At 36.2% G+C, this 16,702-nt stretch overlaps 1 protein-coding gene across 5 annotated transcripts in view; it reads left to right on the forward strand.

Annotated features, from left to right (window-relative positions):
* Positions 1-16,702, forward strand: part of LOC139134727 (uncharacterized) — an 86,217-nt gene that overhangs the window by 15,702 nt on the left and 53,813 nt on the right. For 4 of the 5 annotated variants that reach the window (XM_070701709.1, XM_070701711.1, XM_070701710.1 and 1 more), the window contains exon 2: positions 5,359-5,494. The exons of the other annotated variant lie outside the window; for it this stretch is intronic. The gene's annotated coding sequence lies outside the window, so the exon portion shown is untranslated. The remainder of the gene's footprint in view (positions 1-5,358; positions 5,495-16,702) is intronic. 5 annotated transcript variants of the gene reach the window in all.

Below are 16,702 nucleotides of genomic sequence, written 5' to 3' on the forward strand. Positions count from 1 at the left end.
GGTCCTATAAATTACATATTTCTATGAGATTCAAGTCAGAGTAGTCTATGAGACTCGCTGCTGACTCTCCCCACTGAAACACTGAGCAGCATTTGTAATACTGCTCCAGCCTGTTGGCACTGTTGAACTTTCTGTTCTTTTGTTATGGAAGAGGTGAGTCACCAGGCTTGGTGTGTTGTTGTCTGGTCAGCTTAGCCTTGTTTTGTTCAGGACTGTCAGAACAATACACAGACATCCTTGACTTGGCTTCAGAGTTCAACAACAATAGGGGAGACTTGTGGACATGCATGCTATTGAACCTCAATGTGAATAATTGAACATTGGGGCCATGCCTTGGCCTGAGTGTCATTGTCATTACCTGTGTATCTAGACCCTCCATGAACAATGCGATGATTTTGTGAGGTTGAAAAGAAGCCATGTAATTTAAGTGAAACTTTGTGTTGTATCACAGCTAGCTGTCACCAGTTGCATATGTTGTCATGAATGCATGACATACTTTCTGTTCGTACCGAAATTATTTTCTTCAGAGTGGTTTAATTTGACAGAGGAGTAAAGAAAACTGTCTTGCAGGAACTGTTCAGTTTGTACGGTGTCTGATGATCATACATCACATTTGGTGGGTAATCGTCACAGCTTTGTTGCTGGGTAAGTGCTTTGTATGATATTGCACTGTACAACAATACCGATACTGGCACAGAGTAATTACAGTCAACAATAAGTACTTGTATGCATCTACTGTCTATTTAACCACTTCATAGAAATGCCATATATGCTGCACTCTAAATTTAAACTCATACAAACCTTGTCCCCCGTAATTTTCCCCTTACAGCCATCATTAACGGTATTTGCTTACAGAAATCCTTCCTGAAGAATGGTAAACACTGGCCATGGAATGGGAAGACCCCATTACATCCTTATGACCAGATTTAACCTCATATTTGTTTCTGGAAAGTGATAGCCCTGTTAGTGACTAATTGGACACAAAGTGCAGGAATTATTGCACTGAATGTCTGAGACCAGGCACAGTTGAAGATTCTGTTACACAAGAAATTAGGACATGAACTGTCCAATTCTGCTTAGTATATTAACCCGATTACTTTCTGCTATTGAATATCGTAGCCTACTGGAATATACTTTCAAAAGACAAAATAGGAAAACTAAGATTATAAAATATACTGCTTGCATCTTGAGTACAGAAAGTTAAAATGTATGCTAATGAAAGTATTTATACGATTGTGTTTACAAATATACATTGATCAAACCCAATAATAAAACCTGTTTGAGTTTCTGGCAGACTTATTGAAAAAACTATATGAATTTACCAGAATCTTAGCAGTGTAAAGACTTTTTACTTAGCAGTTTATAATTAATTGAAGAGAATGAATTCTTTTAAATGTGGTTTTATAAGTTTTGTGATGCATGCATACATGTATTCTGAATAGCAGGGTGGAGAATGGTTATTGAACTCTGCAATACAGAGTGCCACTCTCTCATTGAGATTGCAAACTGTCATGTGGCAGGTGTGTTTCAATACTCAATTGTATGAAAAAAAACCAGGAACAACTTAATTGTGATGCATCGTGTGGGCTAAGGTCCTATTATAGTATTCCCTTTGCAGGCATCTTTACTGTCTGTCTGTAAACTCATTCATATCTGAGATGAATTGAAACTTTCAAGGACTCAGAAAAAATATTTTTGTGACTAACAATATCATGTTGTATAAACATTTGACCATTCGTAAGTTACATTTGTTATGTATGGTATCTGATATTTTGTGATGTTCTTTAGAGCTTTGTGCTGCAAAGTTATTTCTGTCAGTTCTCACCCAAGTACAAGGTCACCTCTGTTGTCAATGTGTGCCCTCATGCTTGCTACCCATATGTCAGTGTCCTGTCTAGGCATACTTGTACGGGTGTAAGTGTCACTTAGTTAAGTCTTGTTGTATGCCAATGACATACACACATGCAAAACCTTTTTTAAAAGCATCACTTTAAAGTTTAAGTTTAATATGTCCAGCAGACCAATGGAATTACTCACATGTACATGTAATCTATGAACTTGAAGAGAATTTTGTGTTCCATCAGAAGAGGAGAGTTTATGTATACCGTAGATTGTACATGATAAATAATGGTCCAGGCAAGTGAATGTAATGGATCAGTGTCCTAGAATGTTCATGTCTCTCTACCCACTCTACCAGTCCATTATTTGCTTTAAGAAATCTCAGGAGCTCTTGTACAGTTGTATTCAATATTTTTCTCTGATTTATATTGTTTGCCTTTATACAAAGTAACATTAGTGCATACAGTATATTTGGATAGCTGTGATTTTAATTACTGCTCCATGTTTTTAATTGTTTAATTAAATTTTCCCCTTGCATACATTTTGAGAAATTAAACCTTTTGCCCCAATGAGACGTTACAGTACATGTATCTGTATAATGGAAGGAATGTTCTAAATAAACAGGATAAGTGATGTGTAAGGCTCTTTTTCAGTGAAGCTTTCACCTAATCATGAACAAACTTGGTGTGAACTGTTGACCAGTATAATCCAGCACGCCCGTGTTTTCACACAGGATTTTCAAAGAGAAGGCCAGTGCCCTGCCATTCCTATAGCCTTAGGGTACAAAGACCATAACAAAAGAACACAATGACCATTCCATGGCCTAGAAATAGAGACCTTTGATGACTGGCTATTGTATGCACTGAAAAGATAGACTTCTCTGTGTTGTTCTCAAACCACACATTTTATGCCAGCAAAATTTAAACAAAAGGATGGTACATGTATTTTAATTGACAATTAAAGTTCTGCCCTGCTGCAGGGAAGTGCTACCCTTCAGTACGAGATTTTCAGTTTTACTGAAAATACCCTCTTCATTGACCTTTGTGAACAATGGTTATCTGTTCAGGGCGAATGCCAGTCTAGTTTTTACTGTGCTCTACATGCTGGCACACTGTAACAAATTTACCCAAGCCAGATTTAATATTTCCCGATGATATTAGTAACCTGTATGTACATACTCAAAAGAATCTCCCATTTTATTCTTTAATACCTATACCAATATATAGTTTCATGGAAGATATTGCCATCATTTAATATATTCTATTCATTCAGGGGCAGTATATAATTCATGTTTTTCAGTCGCAGCATATTTCAAATCTAAGAAAAATACACCTTTAAATCTACAAAGTAGTTTTATGTGAGCTCTTTTATTGAGTTGTTTAATGTTTTAAGTTACAGATTACAATTTTAGAAAAAACATCATTAGTATATCTTCATACCTTTCCAATGAAACAGTCATAGTACTATTGGTATAACGACTGGTATCTAAAATGGAAGTTTACGATACTCAATGGCTAGTCCAAACTTTGAAACTTTCCATGAAGCCTTCAGGTTATCATTGATAGCAAAACTCTGTAAGTGTGCACTCTCCATGGCAGGCATTACTGATATGAGAACTGAATTTTGAAAGTAGTGTTTGGCAAATCTTTTACAATGGATGTACTGTAAGTGTTGTTCAAGACCAGTGCTATTCACTGTAGAGTGCAGATGTGTATATACATGTATCCAAAGTACATGTTGTCAAGGTAACTCCATAGATTGCACTGACAATTGTTCCATGTGACGTTGAATGTGACATGATCTGGTTATATCTTGTAATCGGTAGTATGGTTCCTTTCCACCAGTCACAGTCCAACTATAGCCGTCTCAAGATTGATACATGATGGAACTTTATGGAAAAAGCTCGGACATCTTTATTCTTTCATTAATGGTTCATGAAAGTTGTTTGGTAATCCCCATAATACTTCACCTTTCCTGAAAAAACAATATTGGAATGGGCCAAAGTTTGTTTGTAAATGGATATAATATCACATTGTAGGTGTATCCATTGATTCACCAAAGCAATAGACAAGTACATGTACTGCTATAGTTTAAATGGACTTTGTAGCAATAAGCCGTGCACATTAGTTTCTATTCTGCAGAAATGAAATCAAGACAAGACTAGAATAAAGCTTGAAAGGTTTTGTAACTCAATATCAACAGTGGTCCATTTAATTTGCCAGCCAGGAAATTGAAATTCTTCATTTCATTCTTCACGAATTTCTCTGGGGATGGGACTGCAGTAAATTTACTCCTGTTTGCTCTGAGACTTAGATAATATAGAGGGATCACCTAAAATTGGTCTGTTCTAATTACCACAGCCTCCTGTTAGACTACTTATTAAGACGCATTTGTAAATTCCCACTTACTGCATCAGAATTTGTATTTGGAGAAAATACAGAGTTGGATCTATGTCCACACTGGTGCAATCATTGTGGCCAGGAAGGTTACTGAGGTCATCAACAGCTAGGTCATAGGTCAGTTTTCTACTAAGACATGCTCACATATTATAGAGCTAATAGGATCCTGGATTGTGTATCAACTTACAGTGTTTGTATTATATGAACAAATGTGAAAGTGATTCTGTGTAGTACCCGGGAGTGATATTCTGTTGCTCTTCAGGCTCTGGTAATGTTTTTAGAGTTTTAATTTTTTCAAAAGATGGATGGAAATCATTTGAAAGTATATCTGATATCTCATAATAGATCCATACTCCAGGTATACCTGCATTACGCTGTGTCTTTACCATGGGCTCTTGGAAAATCACTATTTAGTGATAATTGTATTTTCAGAGTAACTGATATATCACATTTCACTGCATTACAGCTTGCTATGAACTTAGAACACTTTTTATGAATCACAATTTTTAGGGCGTTTTCATTATCGCTTTTTAACAAGTTGCAGTTCGCAGAAAGTCGTTTTGACCCCTGACGTCTCAAGAGTATGAGCAATATAAAAGTTCAAAGAGCAGCAAGTTGTTTGTGTAGTTCTTGATACTGCAAAAATAAAAATCCACATTTAGACTGATGATGGACATTGAAGACATTGACTTAATTTGCATGTTCATTAAAAAATTGAGCAAACTTTCAACAAAATTCAGTGTAGGAAGGTGTTTGTGATATTGTAACCCCTGGGGAAAAACGAACTGTTATATTTATGTGTGGTTTTCTTAATTTGAACTGAGATAAAAGATTTCAAAAGATTTTGTGATGTTTCATCTGTTTGTTTAATCTTAATGATTACCAAGTCAGTCATTTTGATGAGATATTCCCATGAGCTGTCTGTATATTTAGGTAGTCTCATTCACATTGAAACCAGGAGCACATCATCTTGAGAATACGAAACAGCGCAAATTACGTCTAGCATCTACATGCGACAGTTGACATGACCCAAGGAGACATACTATGTACGTGCTGCAAGGCAACCCAGCAAATTATAATGTTATTTTTAGGCTGATCACACCTTGTCTGTTACTTTCAGACGAGAGGTGGCAACGTGTTTGAGAACAGTCCATGCACTTACATGTATACCCACAAAAATCATCAGAGACATGGGAAGCCACATGAGTTACTCAGATTGGGACTGAAGCATTAATACCAGCAGTTGTGTAAGTCAGGTATGTCCAGATAACATTGTTTTATAATAATCAGCAGCATCACTTGATTTGTTGAGAGATCCTACGCAAATGTTAGGATTGCGTTCTGACGAGAAGCAATTTTCCCTGGTTATTATCTCAGTATTATAATTCATTACAAAATGAGGAAGCAATGGTGAGATGTATGTGTCACTGTTCATTGTGGTCGACTGAGTATGGATTTCAACATTCTCAAACAATCACATCGTACATTATAAGTGCATGACAGTTTCTATGAGCTTATTTTGATATGATAAATGTGAAAAGAAACATGCCAAAGTTGTAGAATTTTTGGCAATACACTTTGAACCACTCTCATTTTTCAGTGCAATCTGATACAAACCAACAAACAACATTTTTCTCTCATTTCTTCATGTAAACATATTTTACTTAATATTTCAAATATTTCATACTTAATTATTCATTCATTTACCATATTTTATTATTTTTAATGTATTTGCCAGGTAATATCTTTCTTATTTCCATCTCCATTTATTACTTACAGTATCCTCCATTTTGGTTTAGTTTGTTCTTTGTAGAAAATTGACATTTACTATCGTCATTATTTTCATTTATGTTTATCAGATAACTCCGTAGATTATGAGAAACTGTTTCATTAAAGTTGAAGACACCATAAAATCCCAGACACATTCAAACTCTGTACTATACATAGAACCAGAAGTAAAATGCTTTTAATCCAGAATGACCACTTAAAAATTTCATTCACCGCATGCAAGCATTTATCCATATCAAGCCATATGTTATTGAGAGCAAAACACATGTCAGTGCAGATTTTTCTCAATAGTAACCATATATGCGCTGCTGACTGATACCTGCCGATCACAGATATGCACCACTGATTGATACCTGACCAACACATGGTACCTGCCTATCACAGATATGCACTACTGACTTATACCTGCCCATCACAGATATGCAACTACTGACTGATACCTGCCTATCACAGATATGCACTACTGACTTATACATGTACCTACCTATCACAGATATGCACTACTGACTGATACCTGCCTATCACAGATATGCACTACTGACTTATACATGTACCTACCTATCACAGATATGCAACTACTGACTGATACCTGCCTATCACAGATATGCACTACTGACTTATACCTGCCCATCACAGATATGCACTACTGACTTATACCTGCCCATCACAGATATGCACTACTGACTTACATACCTGCCCATCACAGATATGCACTACTGACTTATACCTGCCCATCACAGATATGCACTACTGACTTATACCTGCCCATCACAGATATGCACTACTGACTTATACCTGCCCATCACAGATATGCACTACTGACTGATACCTGCCCATCACAGATATGCACTACTGACTGATACCTGCCCATCACAGATATGCACTACTGACTGATACCTGCCCATCACAGATATGCACTACTGACTTACTGATACCTGCCCATCACAGATATGCAACTACTGACTGATACCTGCCTATCACAGATATGCACTACTGACTTATACCTGCCCATCTCAGATATGCACTACTGACTTACATACCTGCCCATCACAGATATGCAACTACTGACTGATACCTGCCTATCACAGATATGCACTACTGACTTATACCTGCCCATCACAGATATGCACTACTGACTTATACCTGCCCATCACAGATATGCACTACTGACTGATACCTGCCCATCACAGATATGCACTACTGACTGATACCTGCCCATCTCAGATATGCACCACTGACTTACATACCTGCCCATCAGAGATATGCACTACTGACTTCTACAGTGGACCTATCCATTTCTGTAGACAGTGCAGAATCTGGTCCAAGATGACTTGCCTTGGGCCATTCATTTAATCTAGCAAGTCTGATATGTTTTTATATTATTTCAAGTTTTGACCTGTATGCAATGTACTTGATGTAAATGCAATATAAGGACTTCAACAAATTTTTGCAGCCCAAATGATATTTTTAAGTGCCTTGTTCAGTCAGTATTTTATGAACAATAAAACCCTGGTTTTGAAAGAACTTGAATGCTTTGATTCAGTCGGCATGCACCATATCCATATTAATAATTTATAAATAGCATCTAAAAGGGGTTGAAAAGCTAATCTAATTTGGATAAGTTGATTTACATGAGCACTCAGTACATCCATTAGCATAGGAGGTCTGTCAACTCTCGTTGTAAAGTGACAATCAATTTGAGTCGACTGAAAGTATTCTGAGTACTACCACTTAGTCGCAGGTGTCTGCGGGGTTACTGTTGTGGGACTGATCTCTTTAGAAACTTGCAGTGGATTGAAAACAAGGAGTAACACAACACACCGAGCTATTTGCTCGAACTTTACCCTTGTTATTTTGAGTTCATTGTTCTCTGTATGCTCAATCTGCTCATCAGTTTAGCTCAGAGCAAGAATTGGTTGTAACTGACATTTTGCTTAAAATCACACTAAATGAACTTTTTAAAATAGCTTACACTATTTGTTACATACTGTAGGCTAAAATGTATAAGAAGTAAAGTCTCTTTGTGATTGTAACTGCTAATGTTATGAAAGTAAGTGTTTTTAAAGCACGCATGTCAAGTGCACAATTTTGCTGATAGGAACTTTTTGCAGTGATGTGATAATCGTCTCTTACACATACATGTAGGGTAAAACATGGTAGAACTTTGGAGACTTGTGATTTGATCAACAGAACAATAGATAGTCCAGAATTCAGTTTCTGTGTGTAATTCATTAATGAATTTGCCCACCCTGTCAGAAAAAGGAAACAATCGACATCAGTGGCAGGATAAAAGGTTAAGAACTGCTTGGGGCCAATAATGCTTTACTCCAGATGAGGAAACGGCTCAGAGGAGACTATTTATAACCAGTGCTGGTTTAGTACGAGCCTTTACAATATCAATGATGTACTTTCTGAACTGAGAGTATGTGATTGCATTTTTTAATGGAGTTTCAACTATCAGCAGATATTGCATTGCCCTATTTGAACGGGTTCCACTTTCTAATCGCCAACTTTCCACTGTCAATTTACTTTCCCCCGTAAATGTGTGCTCATCACATAACATGCTTGTATAAATGGCATGTTGATTTCATGGTGAAATGTGATGCTCTCGCTGTCGCTCGTAACTTTCGTAAATTAAGAACAAAAATGAAAATTTACGAAAAAAAATGAATGCTCGATCGGCCATTTACGAACGATTTGTTGTTTTTGAAGCCTGATTTTCGGTCAAGATTGTGAATTCCGGGAAATACTGTCATATCTCGTCTTTCAAAACCTACGCTGCCCCTATCATCGGCGCATCGACACATGGTGATAGCTGGCTTTGGACTTTGACCTGTGAGATAACATGAGCATGCGCGAAAAGGTTTCAAGATCCCCGGGTCTTGTAATCTCATAGTGGTGTGTCATGCATTACCACCCCACCCCATTATGGTAGTTTCGAGACACCCAAACACTCACATGCTGTCAATTTTCCGAATGGACTGTTGAAGCGGATCGAGGGAAGCGGGCAGTTACAAATACTTTGGATTGATAGTATCCAGTTGGGAAAGAAAGTTGGGCATAAAACGGCAACTGATGTGAAAAAATACGAAACAATGAAACCGCCGAGCTAGAAGAGACCAAGAACAGTCAGCCTGAAAGACAGTCGAACTACAGCAGAACTGTAGTCCGGACCGCGCATGGTTGAACATGTACAGCAAAGTGTTTTTCTGTGCATGGAGGTGGAAGTGAGCCGGAAATCTTAGATGTCATAGATTTGTCATTTGACGATCTGCAAATTGAATTTTTCAGTCAGCTTGCCAATTTTAATAGGTTTCCTTCAAAATATTTTACAAGAAACTGTCTCAGCAAATGTTATGAATACTGATAGTTTTCTATGATCCAGAGAAAATGCTGTGCACAGTCCCATGACCAAAAAGTTTATCCAGACAAAAAATAAATGACGATCATCTGCACGTTTTAAAAGTGTAACGTCTCTTAAAAGTGTAACTGTCTCTAAGAAAACATTAGCAGGATCACCAGTCTCAGTTGCGTACTTAAATTTGATTGAGATGAGACAAATTTGTGCGAAACCACAGACTGCCAAATGTTCTGATCAGTGGTTGTTTAAAAAGAATTTTAGAGATGAACATGGCATAATGACTGCAGCTATAGAGGCACCACCTAGTACCCATGGATGACGTTCATACTTTCAATTTGAAAGTAACAGAGCTTTCCAAATATGAAAAACAGGGGGCAGATTTTCTAGCATCTAAAACTTGTGCAAACACTGATAATATTTGATAATATTATGACCGCTTCATAAATTAATATATATAATCATCAACCACTGACTACACACACAAAGGGAGTTATGATTTGTGTCACAATATACTTGAACATGTTATGCTGGGAGAGTAATTTAATAACATTCATTGGCCGTTGACCAAAATTACACACTTTATTGAGACAAGGAAGAAATTTCAATGTTACAAGCATTCCCATGACCCATGATGCACTGTGTTATTCAATAAATCTTTTGAAAATGCGTATCAAAATATGAGTGTTCATTGTCAAAAAAACTAAAAAGGGATTTTTCATTTTCTTTTGTCTATAATGAAATCATTCATCATTTCTATCCCCTTAAAATCATCTATTGAGTACCAGAAGTGCTTGTTGAAAGTTGGTGGGTTCAGAATAACATAATTTGTGCTTACTAATATTTTTTGAACCCAATTCGTAAATTTACTAACAATTTCGGAAGGCCAGGGAGAGCACAGGAAATGTGAAGTAGTCGTCTTTTGCAATTTGGTGGTTTAGAATTTCTGTGTGTCCCTTATTTAGTAACTTGTGGATTATTCTCTGATAAAATTTGTAAGTTGGTAAAAATCTTTATTATTAAGTACAGAAAATCTTTAATGCATTCTGCGAAGCTGAGGGATAATTTCAAGCTTAATTTTGCTTGACTTTCTTATTGAATATATAGATCCTATTGATGTACCGATAATGTACATATTGAGTAAAGCCACCTAGTTCCAAAGTAATTTCACCTGGATTTTGCTTAGTCTCAAATTTGTGTTTACTTCAGCCTGATGGATGGATTTGAAATCCTTTCTTTATCTCTTGTAATGACGGCAAAAGGCCAGCTGCAACCGGTCCATCCGTTAACCAAGTTACATGTAATTCCCATAAGATTTGTACATTTGTACCTTTTCACGTGCTTTCATGCTATACACATGGTGCATACAAAGTAACCTTATCACTTCACTTATTATAGCTGAGAGAGAGAGAGAAACAGAGAGAGAGACAGAGAGAGAGAGACAGACAGATGGACAGACAGGAGAAACAGACATACAGATTGAGAAGGCAGAGACAGACAGACAGACAGACAGACAGACAGGTAGACAGACATAGGATACATCAAGTATCACACATGGTGACTATTCAAAGTCTCTTAGGAGTTCAGTTCAGGAGCGGTATAAGTGACTTAAGCAGAACAAAAACTCACCATCAATATGAGTATCATTAAATTAGCACTCTAGTTAATGTATCCTCCACAAATCAAATTAAGTTCATTCATTGTCGGAAATATCATCCTGCATTTGCAACATGCACAAACAATATATTACCACTCAGTGTCATGCCAGTAATTTGATACTCTGAAAATTTTTCTCTATTAAAAATGAGAGAGAATACAAAATGCCATGCATGACAGCTAATGTTATTTAATGTACTTGGAAGGAAACATTATACTTGTAAATCTGTGGATGAAGGGAGATCTGATGTAAAATAATGACACTGAAAGGACTGTGCAATACAATTGTCAGTACATCAGGTGTTCAGCCAATTCCTCATTGTAAACCTCTTTTTAAACTGAGGTAATTTGATTTGATCCAACCACTTTTTACCGAGGCAACAGGAACTGAGTTGAGGAAATTGTGGATGAAAGGGGTCATCGCATCATAATTTCTGACAAAGAATTCCACTACTCCCTATGGAACATATTTCTGCGCCAGTATGTGTTATTGACATTTATGTCGTCCATTTCCTGCAGATCTGTGTTCAGAAGGCTTTTAATGTTTTCACAGATGTCTGAATGCATGTACACAAAACTTGATTCTCTGGTAAATGTGTCTCAGTTCCTTGTCTGTGGGCTGATGTGAATGATACGGGCTCATGCATCACAAGGGCCATAGCGGGGAGTATAATCATGGCTGCTCTTTATGTAACTTTCATTTTTATGAAAAATGCATTTCTTGAATAATGTTTGGTGAAGGCAAGTCACATGGACTAAATTTACAATGCCACAGTGTTTGAAACGGAAAACAGCTTGCCGTGACTTTGAATCCACTGTATTTTAAGAAAATTCTTTGTTTGCCATCCTTGGTTTTTTGAAAAACCCTACCACGCAGCCAGGTAAAAAACAAACACAGACAAAAAACAACTGTATTGACATAAGGTCATATATTTGGTTTCTTTTGGAAAAATAATATTTTTATTTGTAATAGTGTTAACATTGTGTTTGTGTTCTTAATTTTCTCTGAAAACCTACCAGCACACGGACGGCAAACAAAGACTTTCATATAAAGCGCCTAATAAACATGTAGATACATTTGCCATACAGGACAAATACGACTTTTGAATGGAATGCCAACGACTGTTTCCCTTCAAGGAAGCTGACTGATCCGCCATTCTATAATACACGATGTAAAAAATACAGCATTAGCTCTATTCTGAATCCTTCTGGAATTGTTTTGGTTTTATAACCATTTTACTTTTCAGTTGTGGTACAATATTATTATTTTGGATGCATAGATCAGATCTGTTACTGTACATTTTGAAATAGGGGAGGGGATTAATTGCGTGTCTTTGGGAACAAATATCTCCCTTTGCCAGTTACAATACAACAGAAAACAATGTGATATTGCCCCGCGTCCATAATGTTTATGTGTTGAGATTACAACTGTGTAGTAGTGGCCTATTCAATTAACTTAAAATGCTGATTTGAAACGAAGTCACAAAACTCCCAGTTCTATACATCAAAAACGCTTAGGCTAAAGTTTACATAGTCATGAAAAATAGAACTCCCTTGCATTTTGAAGCAAGAAATTGATTTTGAAAGAGACTGGTAGTATTTTTCTGTAAGTACTTGATAGGAAGAATTTTACGGCGATGAAATGAAGATTTGAATTAAAATTAAATCAGAGATCTGTATATGAAGTGAATTTTTAAATGTACCCATTCATATACCAAAAGCCCCAAAACAAGAAGTATACATTTTTTTCCTTCTCAACTTTCATGAATAAGTTCAATTAAGGAAATGTTACAGGGAAGGCTATGATTTTGACTGGGAAAGTTTTGTTTCTTCTTACTGATTTGAAATCATGTTCACCATTTTCATTTTTTTTCCATCCAGTAGATTAATTTTATATCTCTATCTTTGTATCATGGGGAGATGAAAATTTCACAGTAAGTCAGGTGATCAAACGAGTATAGTTTTGCAATCTCTCTAATGTCTTATCAATATTAAAAACACATACAGGAACAACTCCTCCGTGTGGGTACATTAAAATTACTGGCATACTGCTATCTTTCTGATAATCTCCACAAATTATCAGTTTCATCAATATTTTATTGTCTTTTATGCAGAGCGGAATGAAACAATTAAAGAGAGAGATATCAGTACAATACTGTAATTACACTGAAAACTTGATGATTCATCATTTCAAGCTTGAAGTTTGCACATCAATAAAACCAAGGACTCTGAGATCCTTACAAATTTATACTCTTGATAGGTTTTGCATAATATATTAGGACTGATTGTTCTTGCTTGAATCCACCCATAGAATATATTGTCTAAAATTCAGTGAAGAATGTTTAAACAATTTTAACAAGTATAGCAAAATAGTTATATCTAATGATAACATATTATTGTTGCTCTTAGTTCCTAGTGACCAGTGTGAATAATCATATGTATGCTGTATTTGTCTTTTACATTTTTTTTGAAATTTTTTTGGAAATGTTGCAGATAGTACAGCTGTCCTGCACAGTAAAAAATTCACGAAATAGATGTAGGTCCAGGTTTGTGTGACCTTTTAAATATCAAAACACATATTGACATAATGAAGGCACCATATTTCAAATAATTTCATTTCTTTGGAGAATTTCTGTGGGGGCCTCATGATTCCATCGGCGATTGCCACCCTACCTGGGAGAGCTCTCCTCAACGCTGATCCATAGAGCTGAATGAATGGCCATAATGATGGCTTATCATGGCACGCATCACATGCTATCATTAGTGTCACTTGGGGGTTGCGACTGATGTTTGTTGATTCTCAAATAGACTGTGTGATATTGTGATGTCACTTTTGCATTCTCTGTGGAGCGCGAAAGGCCATGCCTGGAATTGTCAGCAGGCGTACCGTGAATGTCAAAGCGCTTTCAAGCTGAAGTCATTATTAAAGATAGGCACAATATTTTTGCAAGGCCTGTTGGTTCTCATGAAATATGCTGTAGCAGCTGAAGCATTGTGTAGAGCTTTTTCAATTACTTGACAGATCAGAATGTGATATATCTACACCACCAATAATTACTGATATTTAATGAGTTATGCATCGGTTCAATCATTACGGGATAATCTTTTCCAAATCTTTTCGTCACATATGATGAGTTTTGGTAATAACATATTATGAGACTGATTATAACCCCCTAATACTAAAATGGCAAGACAGATGTAATTTCCCCTATGTATGCGAAATATACATCTGCATCACTATGAAGTCAAACAGAAACAACTTGAGCATGACCATGGGGGAAAGCGATTTCCTTATCAACTTTCAAATCTCAAGGCTGACCGACACATGTGTTGAATTGATATCAATTGATATCAATTGATATCAGCGTAAGGATGTCACTGATTTGAGGAAACATTTGTTCATCTTGTTCATCATGTTATGGCAAATGCCATTCTTTCCTATGCAGTAACTGAGTATGTGTACAAAACCTGTAGTACATACCGGTACACTGTAGGTGTTTTCAATATTGACTATTTGAATACAGAACCTCAAAAATTCTGTGTCTTTGATAATTTAGCTGACATAACATGCACTTGATTTTTTTCCTTTTGACTATAAAGTTTCATACTTTGATACAACTTAGTCAAAAGTTAAAAGTTTTAGGCATAGCATATAAAAAAGGAAGCGACCTTTAAATGGAAACCCTCTACTTACGTATGTATGGCTACAGTGAAATCCACATAGACATTTGTTTATGCAACAATCAGTTCTCTGAATTGGTAAAAAACTTTCCGCTAAATTGTGCCCCAGTTTTTCATGCTTCTGTGAAATAACATGGAAAGTATTACCTTACTTAACTTTACCACTGCTTAACTTAGTACCTATAGTAGATAGGATTCTGACTTTGTGTTTGGTATTCTGTCTGGATCATTAATAGAGTACAGTCAATCCATACACATCAGGTTTTGTTCAATAGCCACATGTATATGTAGTTCTAATAAAATTTCCATTCTTGTGGAATGAACGCCCGGAATGAAAGAGCTCCAGGCAGTTGACTGACAGCATACAGCTCGGCTAAATGAAACATTGATGCTTTTAGGCACTTGGTGGTGTGTCTTACAGACGACATTTGTTCATATGTCTGTCATTGCTCATTTGAAATTACCAGTCACCGCAGACTCTTCATTACTGAGTATGCAAACATGGGTCAAGCTGGCCTTGAATCCTCCAGCAAGCATCAGAATAGTGGACTACAGACAATTTAATAATTTATTGAATTGCCTTGTTCCAACTTCAAAACTTCAGTGTGCCTAATGAAGATATCAAAACATATCAGTTGAAAAGAACATTCATATGTTAATGATACCGTCCTTAGTTTTTTTCACCCTATTGAATTTTATGAATACCTCTTCAAGTTCAATAATAAAACAGCTAATGATAGTAAAGTCATGCCCTTGAATGTATCGTTACAAGGATTTTATTTGTACATGTAGTGTGATTTGTACCCTCAGTTCTTCATCAAAGGTGATCACAACCGTCTTTTTAGAATATTTCATTTTCATCCACTTCATATACAGTAGTATAGTTTAGTTTCTGAATTTTTGGCTTCTAGAATGTTCTGGAACTTTGTGAAGGACTGTACACTCTAAAATCCATTGTGGGAGATGACATATGGTGCAAAATTCAATATTTCAATATCCAATACTCCTGCAGTACATTAAAGCCAAGCAATAGTAATTATGAGACATTTATTTGTAAGCAGATCAGACAGTCATGGTTGATCACGATGGCGATTGTAAGGCTAATTGTAGATCAAGATTTTTGAAGTCAAATAAGACTTTCAAAAAAAGTAGAAAATGTTCATTTCAAGTTGAAAGAGTTGTACAATGTGAATTCCATGTTTGAGTGTTGATCAATATGAAGTCGAATCAATGAAAGAAATACAGCATTTGTTTCACATGGATTGCCACGATGGGAAAACATCGTACAAATGAGGCATTGATTTCCCCCCTCAGTTGTGGAATCCAGTATTGCGCTACATTAAGTTTAACTCTTTCAACCGCCATGTAAGGTGCAAAAAGTCAATAAAAATGGATTCTTCCAGTCGTCAGAAAATTGCTGAGAGTGCAAATGTTCCAGTTGCTGTACTTTCTGCAAACACTGGCTTTGAAAGATGTCATAGTTGTAGAGCATAGGTTATTTGAATATCACATCTATCAGTTGCTAATCAATATGCCTGCTGAATGCCATATTAACTTTGCAAAATGGGAAGGGTAAAAATAAATAAAATGCCTTTTGGCAGTTTATGATGCAAGATGTACAGTTTATTGAAAAGGCAGCTGATCAATGACACTGTGGGCAGTCATTTTAATGATCAAAATCAGGGTATGAAAAAAGTCTATGCAATTATGAACAATTTTATTCAGCAAATTAGGGATGGAAGGACTCATGATTTAAATCATTTTTGAGAAAAATCAGAAAACATGAAAAATATTGACATTTGTAAAGAAAGTCCGACTGACAAATCTAAAAGTGGCTTTTTGAAGAGAATTTTGAAAAAACTTCACTGTATTAAAGACGGCAACGTATCAAAATAGCTTTTGACAGTTTAGGTCAGAGAAATGTCAAGTCAATTTTGTGTTGATTTGAGATAGTCAAATGGATGTTTGACATGCAACTGTG

The sequence above is a fragment of the Ptychodera flava genome, chromosome 6, assembly GCF_041260155.1.
Source record: "Ptychodera flava strain L36383 chromosome 6, AS_Pfla_20210202, whole genome shotgun sequence".
NCBI classification, from domain to species: Eukaryota; Metazoa; Hemichordata; class Enteropneusta; family Ptychoderidae; genus Ptychodera; species Ptychodera flava.